The sequence below is a fragment of the Anomaloglossus baeobatrachus genome, chromosome 4, assembly GCF_048569485.1.
Source record: "Anomaloglossus baeobatrachus isolate aAnoBae1 chromosome 4, aAnoBae1.hap1, whole genome shotgun sequence".
NCBI classification, from domain to species: domain Eukaryota; kingdom Metazoa; phylum Chordata; class Amphibia; order Anura; family Aromobatidae; genus Anomaloglossus; species Anomaloglossus baeobatrachus.
In genome coordinates this window covers 651,243,048-651,258,955 of record NC_134356.1, presented here as the reverse complement: position 1 = coordinate 651,258,955, position 15,908 = coordinate 651,243,048, and the positions used below count along the sequence as shown (strand labels likewise).

General features: G+C 41.9%; 57 non-coding genes across 57 annotated transcripts; all 57 read left to right on the top strand.

Annotated features, from left to right (window-relative positions):
* Window positions 1–194: 194 nt before the first annotated feature.
* Window positions 195–267, top strand: TRNAR-ACG (transfer RNA arginine (anticodon ACG)). The gene has a single exon. It is a non-coding gene; the product is annotated as a tRNA-Arg (tRNA).
* Window positions 268–275: 8 nt separating this feature from the next.
* On the top strand, window positions 276–347 carry TRNAH-GUG (transfer RNA histidin (anticodon GUG)). Its single transcript has one exon. It is a non-coding gene; the product is annotated as a tRNA-His (tRNA).
* A 376-nt stretch (window positions 348–723) lies between these two features.
* Window positions 724–796, top strand: TRNAR-ACG (transfer RNA arginine (anticodon ACG)). Its single transcript has one exon. It is a non-coding gene; the product is annotated as a tRNA-Arg (tRNA).
* Window positions 797–804: 8 nt separating this feature from the next.
* Window positions 805–876, top strand: TRNAH-GUG (transfer RNA histidin (anticodon GUG)). The gene has a single exon. It is a non-coding gene; the product is annotated as a tRNA-His (tRNA).
* A 376-nt stretch (window positions 877–1,252) lies between these two features.
* Window positions 1,253–1,325, top strand: TRNAR-ACG (transfer RNA arginine (anticodon ACG)). Its single transcript has one exon. It is a non-coding gene; the product is annotated as a tRNA-Arg (tRNA).
* An 8-nt stretch (window positions 1,326–1,333) lies between these two features.
* On the top strand, window positions 1,334–1,405 carry TRNAH-GUG (transfer RNA histidin (anticodon GUG)). Its single transcript has one exon. It is a non-coding gene; the product is annotated as a tRNA-His (tRNA).
* Window positions 1,406–1,781: 376 nt separating this feature from the next.
* TRNAR-ACG (transfer RNA arginine (anticodon ACG)) lies at window positions 1,782–1,854 on the top strand. Its single transcript has one exon. It is a non-coding gene; the product is annotated as a tRNA-Arg (tRNA).
* Window positions 1,855–1,862: 8 nt separating this feature from the next.
* On the top strand, window positions 1,863–1,934 carry TRNAH-GUG (transfer RNA histidin (anticodon GUG)). The gene has a single exon. It is a non-coding gene; the product is annotated as a tRNA-His (tRNA).
* Window positions 1,935–2,310: 376 nt separating this feature from the next.
* Window positions 2,311–2,383, top strand: TRNAR-ACG (transfer RNA arginine (anticodon ACG)). The gene has a single exon. It is a non-coding gene; the product is annotated as a tRNA-Arg (tRNA).
* An 8-nt stretch (window positions 2,384–2,391) lies between these two features.
* Window positions 2,392–2,463, top strand: TRNAH-GUG (transfer RNA histidin (anticodon GUG)). Its single transcript has one exon. It is a non-coding gene; the product is annotated as a tRNA-His (tRNA).
* Window positions 2,464–2,839: 376 nt separating this feature from the next.
* On the top strand, window positions 2,840–2,912 carry TRNAR-ACG (transfer RNA arginine (anticodon ACG)). Its single transcript has one exon. It is a non-coding gene; the product is annotated as a tRNA-Arg (tRNA).
* Window positions 2,913–2,920: 8 nt separating this feature from the next.
* TRNAH-GUG (transfer RNA histidin (anticodon GUG)) lies at window positions 2,921–2,992 on the top strand. Its single transcript has one exon. It is a non-coding gene; the product is annotated as a tRNA-His (tRNA).
* Window positions 2,993–3,368: 376 nt separating this feature from the next.
* TRNAR-ACG (transfer RNA arginine (anticodon ACG)) lies at window positions 3,369–3,441 on the top strand. Its single transcript has one exon. It is a non-coding gene; the product is annotated as a tRNA-Arg (tRNA).
* An 8-nt stretch (window positions 3,442–3,449) lies between these two features.
* TRNAH-GUG (transfer RNA histidin (anticodon GUG)) lies at window positions 3,450–3,521 on the top strand. Its single transcript has one exon. It is a non-coding gene; the product is annotated as a tRNA-His (tRNA).
* A 376-nt stretch (window positions 3,522–3,897) lies between these two features.
* Window positions 3,898–3,970, top strand: TRNAR-ACG (transfer RNA arginine (anticodon ACG)). The gene has a single exon. It is a non-coding gene; the product is annotated as a tRNA-Arg (tRNA).
* An 8-nt stretch (window positions 3,971–3,978) lies between these two features.
* On the top strand, window positions 3,979–4,050 carry TRNAH-GUG (transfer RNA histidin (anticodon GUG)). The gene has a single exon. It is a non-coding gene; the product is annotated as a tRNA-His (tRNA).
* A 376-nt stretch (window positions 4,051–4,426) lies between these two features.
* On the top strand, window positions 4,427–4,499 carry TRNAR-ACG (transfer RNA arginine (anticodon ACG)). The gene has a single exon. It is a non-coding gene; the product is annotated as a tRNA-Arg (tRNA).
* An 8-nt stretch (window positions 4,500–4,507) lies between these two features.
* Window positions 4,508–4,579, top strand: TRNAH-GUG (transfer RNA histidin (anticodon GUG)). Its single transcript has one exon. It is a non-coding gene; the product is annotated as a tRNA-His (tRNA).
* A 376-nt stretch (window positions 4,580–4,955) lies between these two features.
* On the top strand, window positions 4,956–5,028 carry TRNAR-ACG (transfer RNA arginine (anticodon ACG)). Its single transcript has one exon. It is a non-coding gene; the product is annotated as a tRNA-Arg (tRNA).
* Window positions 5,029–5,036: 8 nt separating this feature from the next.
* Window positions 5,037–5,108, top strand: TRNAH-GUG (transfer RNA histidin (anticodon GUG)). The gene has a single exon. It is a non-coding gene; the product is annotated as a tRNA-His (tRNA).
* A 376-nt stretch (window positions 5,109–5,484) lies between these two features.
* On the top strand, window positions 5,485–5,557 carry TRNAR-ACG (transfer RNA arginine (anticodon ACG)). The gene has a single exon. It is a non-coding gene; the product is annotated as a tRNA-Arg (tRNA).
* An 8-nt stretch (window positions 5,558–5,565) lies between these two features.
* Window positions 5,566–5,637, top strand: TRNAH-GUG (transfer RNA histidin (anticodon GUG)). The gene has a single exon. It is a non-coding gene; the product is annotated as a tRNA-His (tRNA).
* Window positions 5,638–6,013: 376 nt separating this feature from the next.
* TRNAR-ACG (transfer RNA arginine (anticodon ACG)) lies at window positions 6,014–6,086 on the top strand. Its single transcript has one exon. It is a non-coding gene; the product is annotated as a tRNA-Arg (tRNA).
* An 8-nt stretch (window positions 6,087–6,094) lies between these two features.
* On the top strand, window positions 6,095–6,166 carry TRNAH-GUG (transfer RNA histidin (anticodon GUG)). The gene has a single exon. It is a non-coding gene; the product is annotated as a tRNA-His (tRNA).
* A 376-nt stretch (window positions 6,167–6,542) lies between these two features.
* Window positions 6,543–6,615, top strand: TRNAR-ACG (transfer RNA arginine (anticodon ACG)). Its single transcript has one exon. It is a non-coding gene; the product is annotated as a tRNA-Arg (tRNA).
* An 8-nt stretch (window positions 6,616–6,623) lies between these two features.
* On the top strand, window positions 6,624–6,695 carry TRNAH-GUG (transfer RNA histidin (anticodon GUG)). The gene has a single exon. It is a non-coding gene; the product is annotated as a tRNA-His (tRNA).
* A 376-nt stretch (window positions 6,696–7,071) lies between these two features.
* TRNAR-ACG (transfer RNA arginine (anticodon ACG)) lies at window positions 7,072–7,144 on the top strand. The gene has a single exon. It is a non-coding gene; the product is annotated as a tRNA-Arg (tRNA).
* Window positions 7,145–7,152: 8 nt separating this feature from the next.
* TRNAH-GUG (transfer RNA histidin (anticodon GUG)) lies at window positions 7,153–7,224 on the top strand. The gene has a single exon. It is a non-coding gene; the product is annotated as a tRNA-His (tRNA).
* A 376-nt stretch (window positions 7,225–7,600) lies between these two features.
* TRNAR-ACG (transfer RNA arginine (anticodon ACG)) lies at window positions 7,601–7,673 on the top strand. Its single transcript has one exon. It is a non-coding gene; the product is annotated as a tRNA-Arg (tRNA).
* Window positions 7,674–8,129: 456 nt separating this feature from the next.
* TRNAR-ACG (transfer RNA arginine (anticodon ACG)) lies at window positions 8,130–8,202 on the top strand. Its single transcript has one exon. It is a non-coding gene; the product is annotated as a tRNA-Arg (tRNA).
* An 8-nt stretch (window positions 8,203–8,210) lies between these two features.
* Window positions 8,211–8,282, top strand: TRNAH-GUG (transfer RNA histidin (anticodon GUG)). Its single transcript has one exon. It is a non-coding gene; the product is annotated as a tRNA-His (tRNA).
* A 376-nt stretch (window positions 8,283–8,658) lies between these two features.
* TRNAR-ACG (transfer RNA arginine (anticodon ACG)) lies at window positions 8,659–8,731 on the top strand. The gene has a single exon. It is a non-coding gene; the product is annotated as a tRNA-Arg (tRNA).
* An 8-nt stretch (window positions 8,732–8,739) lies between these two features.
* Window positions 8,740–8,811, top strand: TRNAH-GUG (transfer RNA histidin (anticodon GUG)). Its single transcript has one exon. It is a non-coding gene; the product is annotated as a tRNA-His (tRNA).
* Window positions 8,812–9,187: 376 nt separating this feature from the next.
* On the top strand, window positions 9,188–9,260 carry TRNAR-ACG (transfer RNA arginine (anticodon ACG)). Its single transcript has one exon. It is a non-coding gene; the product is annotated as a tRNA-Arg (tRNA).
* Window positions 9,261–9,268: 8 nt separating this feature from the next.
* TRNAH-GUG (transfer RNA histidin (anticodon GUG)) lies at window positions 9,269–9,340 on the top strand. The gene has a single exon. It is a non-coding gene; the product is annotated as a tRNA-His (tRNA).
* A 376-nt stretch (window positions 9,341–9,716) lies between these two features.
* On the top strand, window positions 9,717–9,789 carry TRNAR-ACG (transfer RNA arginine (anticodon ACG)). Its single transcript has one exon. It is a non-coding gene; the product is annotated as a tRNA-Arg (tRNA).
* A 456-nt stretch (window positions 9,790–10,245) lies between these two features.
* Window positions 10,246–10,318, top strand: TRNAR-ACG (transfer RNA arginine (anticodon ACG)). The gene has a single exon. It is a non-coding gene; the product is annotated as a tRNA-Arg (tRNA).
* An 8-nt stretch (window positions 10,319–10,326) lies between these two features.
* On the top strand, window positions 10,327–10,398 carry TRNAH-GUG (transfer RNA histidin (anticodon GUG)). Its single transcript has one exon. It is a non-coding gene; the product is annotated as a tRNA-His (tRNA).
* Window positions 10,399–10,774: 376 nt separating this feature from the next.
* Window positions 10,775–10,847, top strand: TRNAR-ACG (transfer RNA arginine (anticodon ACG)). Its single transcript has one exon. It is a non-coding gene; the product is annotated as a tRNA-Arg (tRNA).
* An 8-nt stretch (window positions 10,848–10,855) lies between these two features.
* TRNAH-GUG (transfer RNA histidin (anticodon GUG)) lies at window positions 10,856–10,927 on the top strand. Its single transcript has one exon. It is a non-coding gene; the product is annotated as a tRNA-His (tRNA).
* Window positions 10,928–11,303: 376 nt separating this feature from the next.
* TRNAR-ACG (transfer RNA arginine (anticodon ACG)) lies at window positions 11,304–11,376 on the top strand. The gene has a single exon. It is a non-coding gene; the product is annotated as a tRNA-Arg (tRNA).
* An 8-nt stretch (window positions 11,377–11,384) lies between these two features.
* Window positions 11,385–11,456, top strand: TRNAH-GUG (transfer RNA histidin (anticodon GUG)). The gene has a single exon. It is a non-coding gene; the product is annotated as a tRNA-His (tRNA).
* Window positions 11,457–11,832: 376 nt separating this feature from the next.
* On the top strand, window positions 11,833–11,905 carry TRNAR-ACG (transfer RNA arginine (anticodon ACG)). Its single transcript has one exon. It is a non-coding gene; the product is annotated as a tRNA-Arg (tRNA).
* Window positions 11,906–11,913: 8 nt separating this feature from the next.
* On the top strand, window positions 11,914–11,985 carry TRNAH-GUG (transfer RNA histidin (anticodon GUG)). The gene has a single exon. It is a non-coding gene; the product is annotated as a tRNA-His (tRNA).
* A 376-nt stretch (window positions 11,986–12,361) lies between these two features.
* On the top strand, window positions 12,362–12,434 carry TRNAR-ACG (transfer RNA arginine (anticodon ACG)). The gene has a single exon. It is a non-coding gene; the product is annotated as a tRNA-Arg (tRNA).
* Window positions 12,435–12,442: 8 nt separating this feature from the next.
* Window positions 12,443–12,514, top strand: TRNAH-GUG (transfer RNA histidin (anticodon GUG)). Its single transcript has one exon. It is a non-coding gene; the product is annotated as a tRNA-His (tRNA).
* A 376-nt stretch (window positions 12,515–12,890) lies between these two features.
* On the top strand, window positions 12,891–12,963 carry TRNAR-ACG (transfer RNA arginine (anticodon ACG)). The gene has a single exon. It is a non-coding gene; the product is annotated as a tRNA-Arg (tRNA).
* An 8-nt stretch (window positions 12,964–12,971) lies between these two features.
* TRNAH-GUG (transfer RNA histidin (anticodon GUG)) lies at window positions 12,972–13,043 on the top strand. The gene has a single exon. It is a non-coding gene; the product is annotated as a tRNA-His (tRNA).
* Window positions 13,044–13,419: 376 nt separating this feature from the next.
* TRNAR-ACG (transfer RNA arginine (anticodon ACG)) lies at window positions 13,420–13,492 on the top strand. Its single transcript has one exon. It is a non-coding gene; the product is annotated as a tRNA-Arg (tRNA).
* Window positions 13,493–13,500: 8 nt separating this feature from the next.
* Window positions 13,501–13,572, top strand: TRNAH-GUG (transfer RNA histidin (anticodon GUG)). The gene has a single exon. It is a non-coding gene; the product is annotated as a tRNA-His (tRNA).
* Window positions 13,573–13,948: 376 nt separating this feature from the next.
* Window positions 13,949–14,021, top strand: TRNAR-ACG (transfer RNA arginine (anticodon ACG)). Its single transcript has one exon. It is a non-coding gene; the product is annotated as a tRNA-Arg (tRNA).
* Window positions 14,022–14,029: 8 nt separating this feature from the next.
* Window positions 14,030–14,101, top strand: TRNAH-GUG (transfer RNA histidin (anticodon GUG)). Its single transcript has one exon. It is a non-coding gene; the product is annotated as a tRNA-His (tRNA).
* Window positions 14,102–14,477: 376 nt separating this feature from the next.
* TRNAR-ACG (transfer RNA arginine (anticodon ACG)) lies at window positions 14,478–14,550 on the top strand. Its single transcript has one exon. It is a non-coding gene; the product is annotated as a tRNA-Arg (tRNA).
* Window positions 14,551–15,006: 456 nt separating this feature from the next.
* Window positions 15,007–15,079, top strand: TRNAR-ACG (transfer RNA arginine (anticodon ACG)). Its single transcript has one exon. It is a non-coding gene; the product is annotated as a tRNA-Arg (tRNA).
* An 8-nt stretch (window positions 15,080–15,087) lies between these two features.
* Window positions 15,088–15,159, top strand: TRNAH-GUG (transfer RNA histidin (anticodon GUG)). Its single transcript has one exon. It is a non-coding gene; the product is annotated as a tRNA-His (tRNA).
* Window positions 15,160–15,535: 376 nt separating this feature from the next.
* TRNAR-ACG (transfer RNA arginine (anticodon ACG)) lies at window positions 15,536–15,608 on the top strand. The gene has a single exon. It is a non-coding gene; the product is annotated as a tRNA-Arg (tRNA).
* Window positions 15,609–15,616: 8 nt separating this feature from the next.
* On the top strand, window positions 15,617–15,688 carry TRNAH-GUG (transfer RNA histidin (anticodon GUG)). The gene has a single exon. It is a non-coding gene; the product is annotated as a tRNA-His (tRNA).
* The last annotated feature ends 220 nt before the right edge of the window (window positions 15,689–15,908 follow it).

The window sequence follows — 15,908 nt, the reverse complement described above, 5'->3', positions numbered from 1 at the left end:
TCCAGATGATACAAATTTATTCCATCTGAAACACAAAATCGAGATTGGACAGAAATATTTGCCTATTTTTCTGATTGGATTGGTAAGAAAACAACAAAGGCACGTTTCGCAATAACCTCCTGCTGCAGCTTTTCCTTTGCTTTATCGATGTGGTGCGAAAGTAGTGGTGCGAAAGTAGAGGTGCTTCTCCAACAGGGCCAGTGGCGCAATGGATAACGCATCTGACTACGGATCAGAAGATTGTAGGTTCGACTCCTATCTGGCTCGAGAAAGTTGCCATGATCGTATAGTGGTGAGTACTCTGTGTTGTGGCCGCAGCAACCCCGGTTCGAATCCGGGTCATGGCATTTTGTGGTTTCTTCACACAGCTTTAAAGTTGGTTTTGGATACTTTGCAGCAATCAGAAAAGAGGCAAACATTTCATTTTGTGTTTGACTTGTGGTACTCTTGCTTTCGATGGTTACTATCTGTAAAAAATGATTTTGCCTGGTCAGAAAAAGTGAGAAAAATTGAAACCTCAGACATAAATTCCAGATGATACAAATTTATTCCATCTGAAACACAAAATCGAGATTGGACAGAAATATTTGCCTATTTTTCTGATTGGATTGGTAAGAAAACAACAAAGGCACGTTTCGCAATAACCTCCTGCTGCAGCTTTTCCTTTGCTTTATCGATGTGGTGCGAAAGTAGTGGTGCGAAAGTAGAGGTGCTTCTCCAACAGGGCCAGTGGCGCAATGGATAACGCATCTGACTACGGATCAGAAGATTGTAGGTTCGACTCCTATCTGGCTCGAGAAAGTTGCCATGATCGTATAGTGGTGAGTACTCTGCGTTGTGGCCGCAGCAACCCCGGTTCGAATCCGGGTCATGGCATTTTGTGGTTTCTTCACACAGCTTTAAAGTTGGTTTTGGATACTTTGCAGCAATCAGAAAAGAGGCAAACATTTCATTTTGTGTTTGACTTGTGGTACTCTTGCTTTCGATGGTTACTATCTGTAAAAAATGATTTTGCCTGGTCAGAAAAAGTGAGAAAAATTGAAACCTCAGACATAAATTCCAGATGATACAAATTTATTCCATCTGAAACACAAAATCGAGATTGGACAGAAATATTTGCCTATTTTTCTGATTGGATTGGTAAGAAAACAACAAAGGCACGTTTCGCAATAACCTCCTGCTGCAGCTTTTCCTTTGCTTTATCGATGTGGTGCGAAAGTAGTGGTGCGAAAGTAGAGGTGCTTCTCCAACAGGGCCAGTGGCGCAATGGATAACGCATCTGACTACGGATCAGAAGATTGTAGGTTCGACTCCTATCTGGCTCGAGAAAGTTGCCATGATCGTATAGTGGTGAGTACTCTGCGTTGTGGCCGCAGCAACCCCGGTTCGAATCCGGGTCATGGCATTTTGTGGTTTCTTCACACAGCTTTAAAGTTGGTTTTGGATACTTTGCAGCAATCAGAAAAGAGGCAAACATTTCATTTTGTGTTTGACTTGTGGTACTCTTGCTTTCGATGGTTACTATCTGTAAAAAATGATTTTGCCTGGTCAGAAAAAGTGAGAAAAATTGAAACCTCAGACATAAATTCCAGATGATACAAATTTATTCCATCTGAAACACAAAATCGAGATTGGACAGAAATATTTGCCTATTTTTCTGATTGGATTGGTAAGAAAACAACAAAGGCACGTTTCGCAATAACCTCCTGCTGCAGCTTTTCCTTTGCTTTATCGATGTGGTGCGAAAGTAGTGGTGCGAAAGTAGAGGTGCTTCTCCAACAGGGCCAGTGGCGCAATGGATAACGCATCTGACTACGGATCAGAAGATTGTAGGTTCGACTCCTATCTGGCTCGAGAAAGTTGCCATGATCGTATAGTGGTGAGTACTCTGCGTTGTGGCCGCAGCAACCCCGGTTCGAATCCGGGTCATGGCATTTTGTGGTTTCTTCACACAGCTTTAAAGTTGGTTTTGGATACTTTGCAGCAATCAGAAAAGAGGCAAACATTTCATTTTGTGTTTGACTTGTGGTACTCTTGCTTTCGATGGTTACTATCTGTAAAAAATGATTTTGCCTGGTCAGAAAAAGTGAGAAAAATTGAAACCTCAGACATAAATTCCAGATGATACAAATTTATTCCATCTGAAACACAAAATCGAGATTGGACAGAAATATTTGCCTATTTTTCTGATTGGATTGGTAAGAAAACAACAAAGGCACGTTTCGCAATAACCTCCTGCTGCAGCTTTTCCTTTGCTTTATCGATGTGGTGCGAAAGTAGTGGTGCGAAAGTAGAGGTGCTTCTCCAACAGGGCCAGTGGCGCAATGGATAACGCATCTGACTACGGATCAGAAGATTGTAGGTTCGACTCCTATCTGGCTCGAGAAAGTTGCCATGATCGTATAGTGGTGAGTACTCTGCGTTGTGGCCGCAGCAACCCCGGTTCGAATCCGGGTCATGGCATTTTGTGGTTTCTTCACACAGCTTTAAAGTTGGTTTTGGATACTTTGCAGCAATCAGAAAAGAGGCAAACATTTCATTTTGTGTTTGACTTGTGGTACTCTTGCTTTCGATGGTTACTATCTGTAAAAAATGATTTTGCCTGGTCAGAAAAAGTGAGAAAAATTGAAACCTCAGACATAAATTCCAGATGATACAAATTTATTCCATCTGAAACACAAAATCGAGATTGGACAGAAATATTTGCCTATTTTTCTGATTGGATTGGTAAGAAAACAACAAAGGCACGTTTCGCAATAACCTCCTGCTGCAGCTTTTCCTTTGCTTTATCGATGTGGTGCGAAAGTAGTGGTGCGAAAGTAGAGGTGCTTCTCCAACAGGGCCAGTGGCGCAATGGAAAACGCATCTGACTACGGATCAGAAGATTGTAGGTTCGACTCCTATCTGGCTCGAGAAAGTTGCCATGATCGTATAGTGGTGAGTACTCTGCGTTGTGGCCGCAGCAACCCCGGTTCGAATCCGGGTCATGGCATTTTGTGGTTTCTTCACACAGCTTTAAAGTTGGTTTTGGATACTTTGCAGCAATCAGAAAAGAGGCAAACATTTCATTTTGTGTTTGACTTGTGGTACTCTTGCTTTCGATGGTTACTATCTGTAAAAAATGATTTTGCCTGGTCAGAAAAAGTGAGAAAAATTGAAACCTCAGACATAAATTCCAGATGATACAAATTTATTCCATCTGAAACACAAAATCGAGATTGGACAGAAATATTTGCCTATTTTTCTGATTGGATTGGTAAGAAAACAACAAAGGCACGTTTCGCAATAACCTCCTGCTGCAGCTTTTCCTTTGCTTTATCGATGTGGTGCGAAAGTAGTGGTGCGAAAGTAGAGGTGCTTCTCCAACAGGGCCAGTGGCGCAATGGAAAACGCATCTGACTACGGATCAGAAGATTGTAGGTTCGACTCCTATCTGGCTCGAGAAAGTTGCCATGATCGTATAGTGGTGAGTACTCTGCGTTGTGGCCGCAGCAACCCCGGTTCGAATCCGGGTCATGGCATTTTGTGGTTTCTTCACACAGCTTTAAAGTTGGTTTTGGATACTTTGCAGCAATCAGAAAAGAGGCAAACATTTCATTTTGTGTTTGACTTGTGGTACTCTTGCTTTCGATGGTTACTATCTGTAAAAAATGATTTTGCCTGGTCAGAAAAAGTGAGAAAAATTGAAACCTCAGACATAAATTCCAGATGATACAAATTTATTCCATCTGAAACACAAAATCGAGATTGGACAGAAATATTTGCCTATTTTTCTGATTGGATTGGTAAGAAAACAACAAAGGCACGTTTCGCAATAACCTCCTGCTGCAGCTTTTCCTTTGCTTTATCGATGTGGTGCGAAAGTAGTGGTGCGAAAGTAGAGGTGCTTCTCCAACAGGGCCAGTGGCGCAATGGATAACGCATCTGACTACGGATCAGAAGATTGTAGGTTCGACTCCTATCTGGCTCGAGAAAGTTGCCATGATCGTATAGTGGTGAGTACTCTGCGTTGTGGCCGCAGCAACCCCGGTTCGAATCCGGGTCATGGCATTTTGTGGTTTCTTCACACAGCTTTAAAGTTGGTTTTGGATACTTTGCAGCAATCAGAAAAGAGGCAAACATTTCATTTTGTGTTTGACTTGTGGTACTCTTGCTTTCGATGGTTACTATCTGTAAAAAATGATTTTGCCTGGTCAGAAAAAGTGAGAAAAATTGAAACCTCAGACATAAATTCCAGATGATACAAATTTATTCCATCTGAAACACAAAATCGAGATTGGACAGAAATATTTGCCTATTTTTCTGATTGGATTGGTAAGAAAACAACAAAGGCACGTTTCGCAATAACCTCCTGCTGCAGCTTTTCCTTTGCTTTATCGATGTGGTGCGAAAGTAGTGGTGCGAAAGTAGAGGTGCTTCTCCAACAGGGCCAGTGGTGCAATGGATAACGCATCTGACTACGGATCAGAAGATTGTAGGTTCGACTCCTATCTGGCTCGAGAAAGTTGCCATGATCGTATAGTGGTGAGTACTCTGCGTTGTGGCCGCAGCAACCCCGGTTCGAATCCGGGTCATGGCATTTTGTGGTTTCTTCACACAGCTTTAAAGTTGGTTTTGGATACTTTGCAGCAATCAGAAAAGAGGCAAACATTTCATTTTGTGTTTGACTTGTGGTACTCTTGCTTTCGATGGTTACTATCTGTAAAAAATGATTTTGCCTGGTCAGAAAAAGTGAGAAAAATTGAAACCTCAGACACAAACTCCAGATGATACAAATTTATTCCATCTGAAACACAAAATCGAGATTGGACAGAAATATTTGCCTATTTTTCTGATTGGATTGGTAAGAAAACAACAAAGGCACGTTTCGCAATAACCTCCTGCTGCAGCTTTTCCTTTGCTTTATCGATGTGGTGCGAAAGTAGTGGTGCGAAAGTAGAGGTGCTTCTCCAACAGGGCCAGTGGCGCAATGGATAACGCATCTGACTACGGATCAGAAGATTGTAGGTTCGACTCCTATCTGGCTCGAGAAAGTTGCCATGATCGTATAGTGGTGAGTACTCTGCGTTGTGGCCGCAGCAACCCCGGTTCGAATCCGGGTCATGGCATTTTGTGGTTTCTTCACACAGCTTTAAAGTTGGTTTTGGATACTTTGCAGCAATCAGAAAAGAGGCAAACATTTCATTTTGTGTTTGACTTGTGGTACTCTTGCTTTCGATGGTTACTATCTGTAAAAAATGATTTTGCCTGGTCAGAAAAAGTGAGAAAAATTGAAACCTCAGACATAAATTCCAGATGATACAAATTTATTCCATCTGAAACACAAAATCGAGATTGGACAGAAATATTTGCCTATTTTTCTGATTGGATTGGTAAGAAAACAACAAAGGCACGTTTCGCAATAACCTCCTGCTGCAGCTTTTCCTTTGCTTTATCGATGTGGTGCGAAAGTAGTGGTGCGAAAGTAGAGGTGCTTCTCCAACAGGGCCAGTGGCGCAATGGATAACGCATCTGACTACGGATCAGAAGATTGTAGGTTCGACTCCTATCTGGCTCGAGAAAGTTGCCATGATCGTATAGTGGTGAGTACTCTGCGCTGTGGCCGCAGCAACCCCGGTTCGAATCCGGGTCATGGCATTTTGTGGTTTCTTCACACAGCTTTAAAGTTGGTTTTGGATACTTTGCAGCAATCAGAAAAGAGGCAAACATTTCATTTTGTGTTTGACTTGTGGTACTCTTGCTTTCGATGGTTACTATCTGTAAAAAATGATTTTGCCTGGTCAGAAAAAGTGAGAAAAATTGAAACCTCAGACATAAATTCCAGATGATACAAATTTATTCCATCTGAAACACAAAATCGAGATTGGACAGAAATATTTGCCTATTTTTCTGATTGGATTGGTAAGAAAACAACAAAGGCACGTTTCGCAATAACCTCCTGCTGCAGCTTTTCCTTTGCTTTATCGATGTGGTGCGAAAGTAGTGGTGCGAAAGTAGAGGTGCTTCTCCAACAGGGCCAGTGGCGCAATGGATAACGCATCTGACTACGGATCAGAAGATTGTAGGTTCGACTCCTATCTGGCTCGAGAAAGTTGCCATGATCGTATAGTGGTGAGTACTCTGCGTTGTGGCCGCAGCAACCCCGGTTCGAATCCGGGTCATGGCATTTTGTGGTTTCTTCACACAGCTTTAAAGTTGGTTTTGGATACTTTGCAGCAATCAGAAAAGAGGCAAACATTTCATTTTGTGTTTGACTTGTGGTACTCTTGCTTTCGATGGTTACTATCTGTAAAAAATGATTTTGCCTGGTCAGAAAAAGTGAGAAAAATTGAAACCTCAGACATAAATTCCAGATGATACAAATTTATTCCATCTGAAACACAAAATCGAGATTGGACAGAAATATTTGCCTATTTTTCTGATTGGATTGGTAAGAAAACAACAAAGGCACGTTTCGCAATAACCTCCTGCTGCAGCTTTTCCTTTGCTTTATCGATGTGGTGCGAAAGTAGTGGTGCGAAAGTAGAGGTGCTTCTCCAACAGGGCCAGTGGCGCAATGGATAACGCATCTGACTACGGATCAGAAGATTGTAGGTTCGACTCCTATCTGGCTCGAGAAAGTTGCCATGATCGTATAGTGGTGAGTACTCTGCGTTGTGGCCGCAGCAACCCCGGTTCGAATCCGGGTCATGGCATTTTGTGGTTTCTTCACACAGCTTTAAAGTTGGTTTTGGATACTTTGCAGCAATCAGAAAAGAGGCAAACATTTCATTTTGTGTTTGACTTGTGGTACTCTTGCTTTCGATGGTTACTATCTGTAAAAAATGATTTTGCCTGGTCAGAAAAAGTGAGAAAAATTGAAACCTCAGACATAAATTCCAGATGATACAAATTTATTCCATCTGAAACACAAAATCGAGATTGGACAGAAATATTTGCCTATTTTTCTGATTGGATTGGTAAGAAAACAACAAAGGCACGTTTCGCAATAACCTCCTGCTGCAGCTTTTCCTTTGCTTTATCGATGTGGTGCGAAAGTAGTGGTGCGAAAGTAGAGGTGCTTCTCCAACAGGGCCAGTGGCGCAATGGATAACGCATCTGACTACGGATCAGAAGATTGTAGGTTCGACTCCTATCTGGCTCGAGAAAGTTGCCATGATCGTATAGTGGTGAGTACTCTGCGTTGTGGCCGCAGCAACCCCGGTTCGAATCCGGGTCATGGCATTTTGTGGTTTCTTCACACAGCTTTAAAGTTGGTTTTGGATACTTTGCAGCAATCAGAAAAGAGGCAAACATTTCATTTTGTGTTTGACTTGTGGTACTCTTGCTTTCGATGGTTACTATCTGTAAAAAATGATTTTGCCTGGTCAGAAAAAGTGAGAAAAATTGAAACCTCAGACATAAATTCCAGATGATACAAATTTATTCCATCTGAAACACAAAATCGAGATTGGACAGAAATATTTGCCTATTTTTCTGATTGGATTGGTAAGAAAACAACAAAGGCACGTTTCGCAATAACCTCCTGCTGCAGCTTTTCCTTTGCTTTATCGATGTGGTGCGAAAGTAGTGGTGCGAAAGTAGAGGTGCTTCTCCAACAGGGCCAGTGGCGCAATGGATAACGCATCTGACTACGGATCAGAAGATTGTAGGTTCGACTCCTATCTGGCTCGAGAAAGTTGCCATGATCGTATAGTGGTGAGTACTCTGCGTTGTGGCCGCAGCAACCCCTGTTCGAATCCGGGTCATGGCATTTTGTGGTTTCTTCACACAGCTTTAAAGTTGGTTTTGGATACTTTGCAGCAATCAGAAAAGAGGCAAACATTTCATTTTGTGTTTGACTTGTGGTACTCTTGCTTTCGATGGTTACTATCTGTAAAAAATGATTTTGCCTGGTCAGAAAAAGTGAGAAAAATTGAAACCTCAGACATAAATTCCAGATGATACAAATTTATTCCATCTGAAACACAAAATCGAGATTGGACAGAAATATTTGCCTATTTTTCTGATTGGATTGGTAAGAAAACAACAAAGGCACGTTTCGCAATAACCTCCTGCTGCAGCTTTTCCTTTGCTTTATCGATGTGGTGCGAAAGTAGTGGTGCGAAAGTAGAGGTGCTTCTCCAACAGGGCCAGTGGCGCAATGGATAACGCATCTGACTACGGATCAGAAGATTGTAGGTTCGACTCCTATCTGGCTCGAGAAAGTTGCCATGATCGTATAGTGGTGAGTACTCTGCGTTGTGGCCGCAGCAACCCCGGTTCGAATCCGGGTCATGGCATTTTGTGGTTTCTTCACACAGCTTTAAAGTTGGTTTTGGATACTTTGCAGCAATCAGAAAAGAGGCAAACATTTCATTTTGTGTTTGACTTGTGGTACTCTTGCTTTCGATGGTTACTATCTGTAAAAAATGATTTTGCCTGGTCAGAAAAAGTGAGAAAAATTGAAACCTCAGACATAAATTCCAGATGATACAAATTTATTCCATCTGAAACACAAAATCGAGATTGGACAGAAATATTTGCCTATTTTTCTGATTGGATTGGTAAGAAAACAACAAAGGCACGTTTCGCAATAACCTCCTGCTGCAGCTTTTCCTTTGCTTTATCGATGTGGTGCGAAAGTAGTGGTGCGAAAGTAGAGGTGCTTCTCCAACAGGGCCAGTGGCGCAATGGATAACGCATCTGACTACGGATCAGAAGATTGTAGGTTCGACTCCTATCTGGCTCGAGAAAGTTGCCATGATCGTATAGTGGTGAGTACTCTGCGTTGTGGCCGCAGCAACCCCGGTTCGAATCCGGGTCATGGCATTTTGTGGTTTCTTCACACAGCTTTAAAGTTGGTTTTGGATACTTTGCAGCAATCAGAAAAGAGGCAAACATTTCATTTTGTGTTTGACTTGTGGTACTCTTGCTTTCGATGGTTACTATCTGTAAAAAATGATTTTGCCTGGTCAGAAAAAGTGAGAAAAATTGAAACCTCAGACATAAATTCCAGATGATACAAATTTATTCCATCTGAAACACAAAATCGAGATTGGACAGAAATATTTGCCTATTTTTCTGATTGGATTGGTAAGAAAACAACAAAGGCACGTTTCGCAATAACCTCCTGCTGCAGCTTTTCCTTTGCTTTATCGATGTGGTGCGAAAGTAGTGGTGCGAAAGTAGAGGTGCTTCTCCAACAGGGCCAGTGGCGCAATGGATAACGCATCTGACTACGGATCAGAAGATTGTAGGTTCGACTCCTATCTGGCTCGAGAAAGTTGCCATGATCGTATAGTGGTGAGTACTCTGCGTTGTGGCCGCAGCAACCCCGGTTCGAATCCGGGTCATGGCATTTTGTGGTTTCTTCACACAGCTTTAAAGTTGGTTTTGGATACTTTGCAGCAATCAGAAAAGAGGCAAACATTTCATTTTGTGTTTGACTTGTGGTACTCTTGCTTTCGATGGTTACTATCTGTAAAAAATGATTTTGCCTGGTCAGAAAAAGTGAGAAAAATTGAAACCTCAGACATAAATTCCAGATGATACAAATTTATTCCATCTGAAACACAAAATCGAGATTGGACAGAAATATTTGCCTATTTTTCTGATTGGATTGGTAAGAAAACAACAAAGGCACGTTTCGCAATAACCTCCTGCTGCAGCTTTTCCTTTGCTTTATCGATGTGGTGCGAAAGTAGTGGTGCGAAAGTAGAGGTGCTTCTCCAACAGGGCCAGTGGCGCAATGGATAACGCATCTGACTACGGATCAGAAGATTGTAGGTTCGACTCCTATCTGGCTCGAGAAAGTTGCCTTGATCGTATAGTGGTGAGTACTCTGCGTTGTGGCCGCAGCAACCCCGGTTCGAATCCGGGTCATGGCATTTTGTGGTTTCTTCACACAGCTTTAAAGTTGGTTTTGGATACTTTGCAGCAATCAGAAAAGAGGCAAACATTTCATTTTGTGTTTGACTTGTGGTACTCTTGCTTTCGATGGTTACTATCTGTAAAAAATGATTTTGCCTGGTCAGAAAAAGTGAGAAAAATTGAAACCTCAGACATAAATTCCAGATGATACAAATTTATTCCATCTGAAACACAAAATCGAGATTGGACAGAAATATTTGCCTATTTTTCTGATTGGATTGGTAAGAAAACAACAAAGGCACGTTTCGCAATAACCTCCTGCTGCAGCTTTTCCTTTGCTTTATCGATGTGGTGCGAAAGTAGTGGTGCGAAAGTAGAGGTGCTTCTCCAACAGGGCCAGTGGCGCAATGGATAACGCATCTGACTACGGATCAGAAGATTGTAGGTTCGACTCCTATCTGGCTCGAGAAAGTTGCCATGATCGTATAGTGGTGAGTACTCTGCGTTGTGGCCGCAGCAACCCCGGTTCGAATCCGGGTCATGGCATTTTGTGGTTTCTTCACACAGCTTTAAAGTTGGTTTTGGATACTTTGCAGCAATCAGAAAAGAGGCAAACATTTCATTTTGTGTTTGACTTGTGGTACTCTTGCTTTCGATGGTTACTATCTGTAAAAAATGATTTTGCCTGGTCAGAAAAAGTGAGAAAAATTGAAACCTCAGACATAAATTCCAGATGATACAAATTTATTCCATCTGAAACACAAAATCGAGATTGGACAGAAATATTTGCCTATTTTTCTGATTGGATTGGTAAGAAAACAACAAAGGCACGTTTCGCAATAACCTCCTGCTGCAGCTTTTCCTTTGCTTTATCGATGTGGTGCGAAAGTAGTGGTGCGAAAGTAGAGGTGCTTCTCCAACAGGGCCAGTGGCGCAATGGATAACGCATCTGACTACGGATCAGAAGATTGTAGGTTCGACTCCTATCTGGCTCGAGAAAGTTGCCATGATCGTATAGTGGTGAGTACTCTGCGTTGTGGCCGCAGCAACCCCGGTTCGAATCCGGGTCATGGCATTTTGTGGTTTCTTCACACAGCTTTAAAGTTGGTTTTGGATACTTTGCAGCAATCAGAAAAGAGGCAAACATTTCATTTTGTGTTTGACTTGTGGTACTCTTGCTTTCGATGGTTACTATCTGTAAAAAATGATTTTGCCTGGTCAGAAAAAGTGAGAAAAATTGAAACCTCAGACATAAATTCCAGATGATACAAATTTATTCCATCTGAAACACAAAATCGAGATTGGACAGAAATATTTGCCTATTTTTCTGATTGGATTGGTAAGAAAACAACAAAGGCACGTTTCGCAATAACCTCCTGCTGCAGCTTTTCCTTTGCTTTATCGATGTGGTGCGAAAGTAGTGGTGCGAAAGTAGAGGTGCTTCTCCAACAGGGCCAGTGGCGCAATGGATAACGCATCTGACTACGGATCAGAAGATTGTAGGTTCGACTCCTATCTGGCTCGAGAAAGTTGCCATGATCGTATAGTGGTGAGTACTCTGCGTTGTGGCCGCAGCAACCCCGGTTCGAATCCGGGTCATGGCATTTTGTGGTTTCTTCACACAGCTTTAAAGTTGGTTTTGGATACTTTGCAGCAATCAGAAAAGAGGCAAACATTTCATTTTGTGTTTGACTTGTGGTACTCTTGCTTTCGATGGTTACTATCTGTAAAAAATGATTTTGCCTGGTCAGAAAAAGTGAGAAAAATTGAAACCTCAGACATAAATTCCAGATGATACAAATTTATTCCATCTGAAACACAAAATCGAGATTGGACAGAAATATTTGCCTATTTTTCTGATTGGATTGGTAAGAAAACAACAAAGGCACGTTTCGCAATAACCTCCTGCTGCAGCTTTTCCTTTGCTTTATCGATGTGGTGCGAAAGTAGTGGTGCGAAAGTAGAGGTGCTTCTCCAACAGGGCCAGTGGCGCAATGGATAACGCATCTGACTACGGATCAGAAGATTGTAGGTTCGACTCCTATCTGGCTCGAGAAAGTTGCCATGATCGTATAGTGGTGAGTACTCTGCGTTGTGGCCGCAGCAACCCCGGTTCGAATCCGGGTCATGGCATTTTGTGGTTTCTTCACACAGCTTTAAAGTTGGTTTTGGATACTTTGCAGCAATCAGAAAAGAGGCAAACATTTCATTTTGTGTTTGACTTGTGGTACTCTTGCTTTCGATGGTTACTATCTGTAAAAAATGATTTTGCCTGGTCAGAAAAAGTGAGAAAAATTGAAACCTCAGACATAAATTCCAGATGATACAAATTTATTCCATCTGAAACACAAAATCGAGATTGGACAGAAATATTTGCCTATTTTTCTGATTGGATTGGTAAGAAAACAACAAAGGCACGTTTCGCAATAACCTCCTGCTGCAGCTTTTCCTTTGCTTTATCGATGTGGTGCGAAAGTAGTGGTGCGAAAGTAGAGGTGCTTCTCCAACAGGGCCAGTGGCGCAATGGATAACGCATCTGACTACGGATCAGAAGATTGTAGGTTCGACTCCTATCTGGCTCGAGAAAGTTGCCATGATCGTATAGTGGTGAGTACTCTGCGTTGTGGCCGCAGCAACCCCGGTTCGAATCCGGGTCATGGCATTTTGTGGTTTCTTCACACAGCTTTAAAGTTGGTTTTGGATACTTTGCAGCAATCAGAAAAGAGGCAAACATTTCATTTTGTGTTTGACTTGTGGTACTCTTGCTTTCGATGGTTACTATCTGTAAAAAATGATTTTGCCTGGTCAGAAAAAGTGAGAAAAATTGAAACCTCAGACATAAATTCCAGATGATACAAATTTATTCCATCTGAAACACAAAATCGAGATTGGACAGAAATATTTGCCTATTTTTCTGATTGGATTGGTAAGAAAACAACAAAGGCACGTTTCGCAATAACCTCCTGCTGCAGCTTTTCCTTTGCTTTATCGATGTGGTGCGAAAGTAGTGGTGCGAAAGTAGAGGTGCTTCTCCAACAGGGCCAGTGGCGCAATGGATAACGCATCTGACTACGGATCAGAAGATTGTAGGTTCGACTCCTATCTGGCTCGAGAAAGTTGCCATGATCGTATAGTGGTGAGTACTCTGCGTTGTGGCCGCAGCAACCCCGGTTCGAATCCGGGTCATGGCATTTTGTGGTTTCTTCACACAGCTTTAAAGTTGGTTTTGGATACTTTGCAGCAATCAGAAAAGAGGCAAACATTTCATTTTGTGTTTGACTTGTGGTACTCTTGCTTTCGATGGTTACTATCTGTAAAAAATGATTTTGCCTGGTCAGAAAAAGTGAGAAAAATTGAAACCTCAGACATAAATTCCAGATGATACAAATTTATTCCATCTGAAACACAAAATCGAGATTGGACAGAAATATTTGCCTATTTTTCTGATTGGATTGGTAAGAAAACAACAAAGGCACGTTTCGCAATAACCTCCTGCTGCAGCTTTTCCTTTGCTTTATCGATGTGGTGCGAAAGTAGTGGTGCGAAAGTAGAGGTGCTTCTCCAACAGGGCCAGTGGCGCAATGGATAACGCATCTGACTACGGATCAGAAGATTGTAGGTTCGACTCCTATCTGGCTCGAGAAAGTTGCCATGATCGTATAGTGGTGAGTACTCTGCGTTGTGGCCGCAGCAACCCCGGTTCGAATCCGGGTCATGGCATTTTGTGGTTTCTTCACACAGCTTTAAAGTTGGTTTTGGATACTTTGCAGCAATCAGAAAAGAGGCAAACATTTCATTTTGTGTTTGACTTGTGGTACTCTTGCTTTCGATGGTTACTATCTGTAAAAAATGATTTTGCCTGGTCAGAAAAAGTGAGAAAAATTGAAACCTCAGACATAAATTCCAGATGATACAAATTTATTCCATCTGAAACACAAAATCGAGATTGGACAGAAATATTTGCCTATTTTTCTGATTGGATTGGTAAGAAAACAACAAAGGCACGTTTCGCAATAACCTCCTGCTGCAGCTTTTCCTTTGCTTTATCGATGTGGTGCGAAAGTAGTGGTGCGAAAGTAGAGGTGCTTCTCCAACAGGGCCAGTGGCGCAATGGATAACGCATCTGACTACGGATCAGAAGATTGTAGGTTCGACTCCTATCTGGCTCGAGAAAGTTGCCATGATCGTATAGTGGTGAGTACTCTGCGTTGTGGCCGCAGCAACCCCGGTTCGAATCCGGGTCATGGCATTTTGTGGTTTCTTCACACAGCTTTAAAGTTGGTTTTGGATACTTTGCAGCAATCAGAAAAGAGGCAAACATTTCATTTTGTGTTTGACTTGTGGTACTCTTGCTTTCGATGGTTACTATCTGTAAAAAATGATTTTGCCTGGTCAGAAAAAGTGAGAAAAATTGAAACCTCAGACATAAATTCCAGATGATACAAATTTATTCCATCTGAAACACAAAATCGAGATTGGACAGAAATATTTGCCTATTTTTCTGATTGGATTGGTAAGAAAACAACAAAGGCACGTTTCGCAATAACCTCCTGCTGCAGCTTTTCCTTTGCTTTATCGATGTGGTGCGAAAGTAGTGGTGCGAAAGTAGAGGTGCTTCTCCAACAGGGCCAGTGGCGCAATGGATAACGCATCTGACTACGGATCAGAAGATTGTAGGTTCGACTCCTATCTGGCTCGAGAAAGTTGCCTTGATCGTATAGTGGTGAGTACTCTGCGTTGTGGCCGCAGCAACCCCGGTTCAAATCCGGGTCATGGCATTTTGTGGTTTCTTCACACAGCTTTAAAGTTGGTTTTGGATACTTTGCAGCAATCAGAAAAGAGGCAAACATTTCATTTTGTGTTTGACTTGTGGTACTCTTGCTTTCGATGGTTACTATCTGTAAAAAATGATTTTGCCTGGTCAGAAAAAGTGAGAAAAATTGAAACCTCAGACATAAATTCCAGATGATACAAATTTATTCCATCTGAAACACAAAATCGAGATTGGACAGAAATATTTGCCTATTTTTCTGATTGGATTGGTAAGAAAACAACAAAGGCACGTTTCGCAATAACCTCCTGCTGCAGCTTTTCCTTTGCTTTATCGATGTGGTGCGAAAGTAGTGGTGCGAAAGTAGAGGTGCTTCTCCAACAGGGCCAGTGGCGCAATGGATAACGCATCTGACTACGGATCAGAAGATTGTAGGTTCGACTCCTATCTGGCTCGAGAAAGTTGCCATGATCGTATAGTGGTGAGTACTCTGCGTTGTGGCCGCAGCAACCCCGGTTCGAATCCGGGTCATGGCATTTTGTGGTTTCTTCACACAGCTTTAAAGTTGGTTTTGGATACTTTGCAGCAATCAGAAAAGAGGCAAACATTTCATTTTGTGTTTGACTTGTGGTACTCTTGCTTTCGATGGTTACTATCTGTAAAAAATGATTTTGCCTGGTCAGAAAAAGTGAGAAAAATTGAAACCTCAGACATAAATTCCAGATGATACAAATTTATTCCATCTGAAACACAAAATCGAGATTGGACAGAAATATTTGCCTATTTTTCTGATTGGATTGGTAAGAAAACAACAAAGGCACATTTCGCAATAACCTCCTGCTGCAGCTTTTCCTTTGCTTTATCGATGTGGTGCGAAAGTAGTGGTGCGAAAGTAGAGGTGCTTCTCCAACAGGGCCAGTGGCGCAATGGATAACGCATCTGACTACGGATCAGAAGATTGTAGGTTCGACTCCTATCTGGCTCGAGAAAGTTGCCATGATCGTATAGTGGTGAGTACTCTGCGTTGTGGCCGCAGCAACCCCGGTTCGAATCCGGGTCATGGCATTTTGTGGTTTCTTCACACAGCTTTAAAGTTGGTTTTGGATACTTTGCAGCAATCAGAAAAGAGGCAAACATTTCATTTTGTGTTTGACTTGTGGTACTCTTGCTTTCGATGGTTACTATCTGTAAAAAATGATTTTGCCTGGTCAGAAAAAGTGAGAAAAATTGAAACCTCAGACATAAATTCCAGATGATACAAATTTATTCCATCTGAAACACAAAA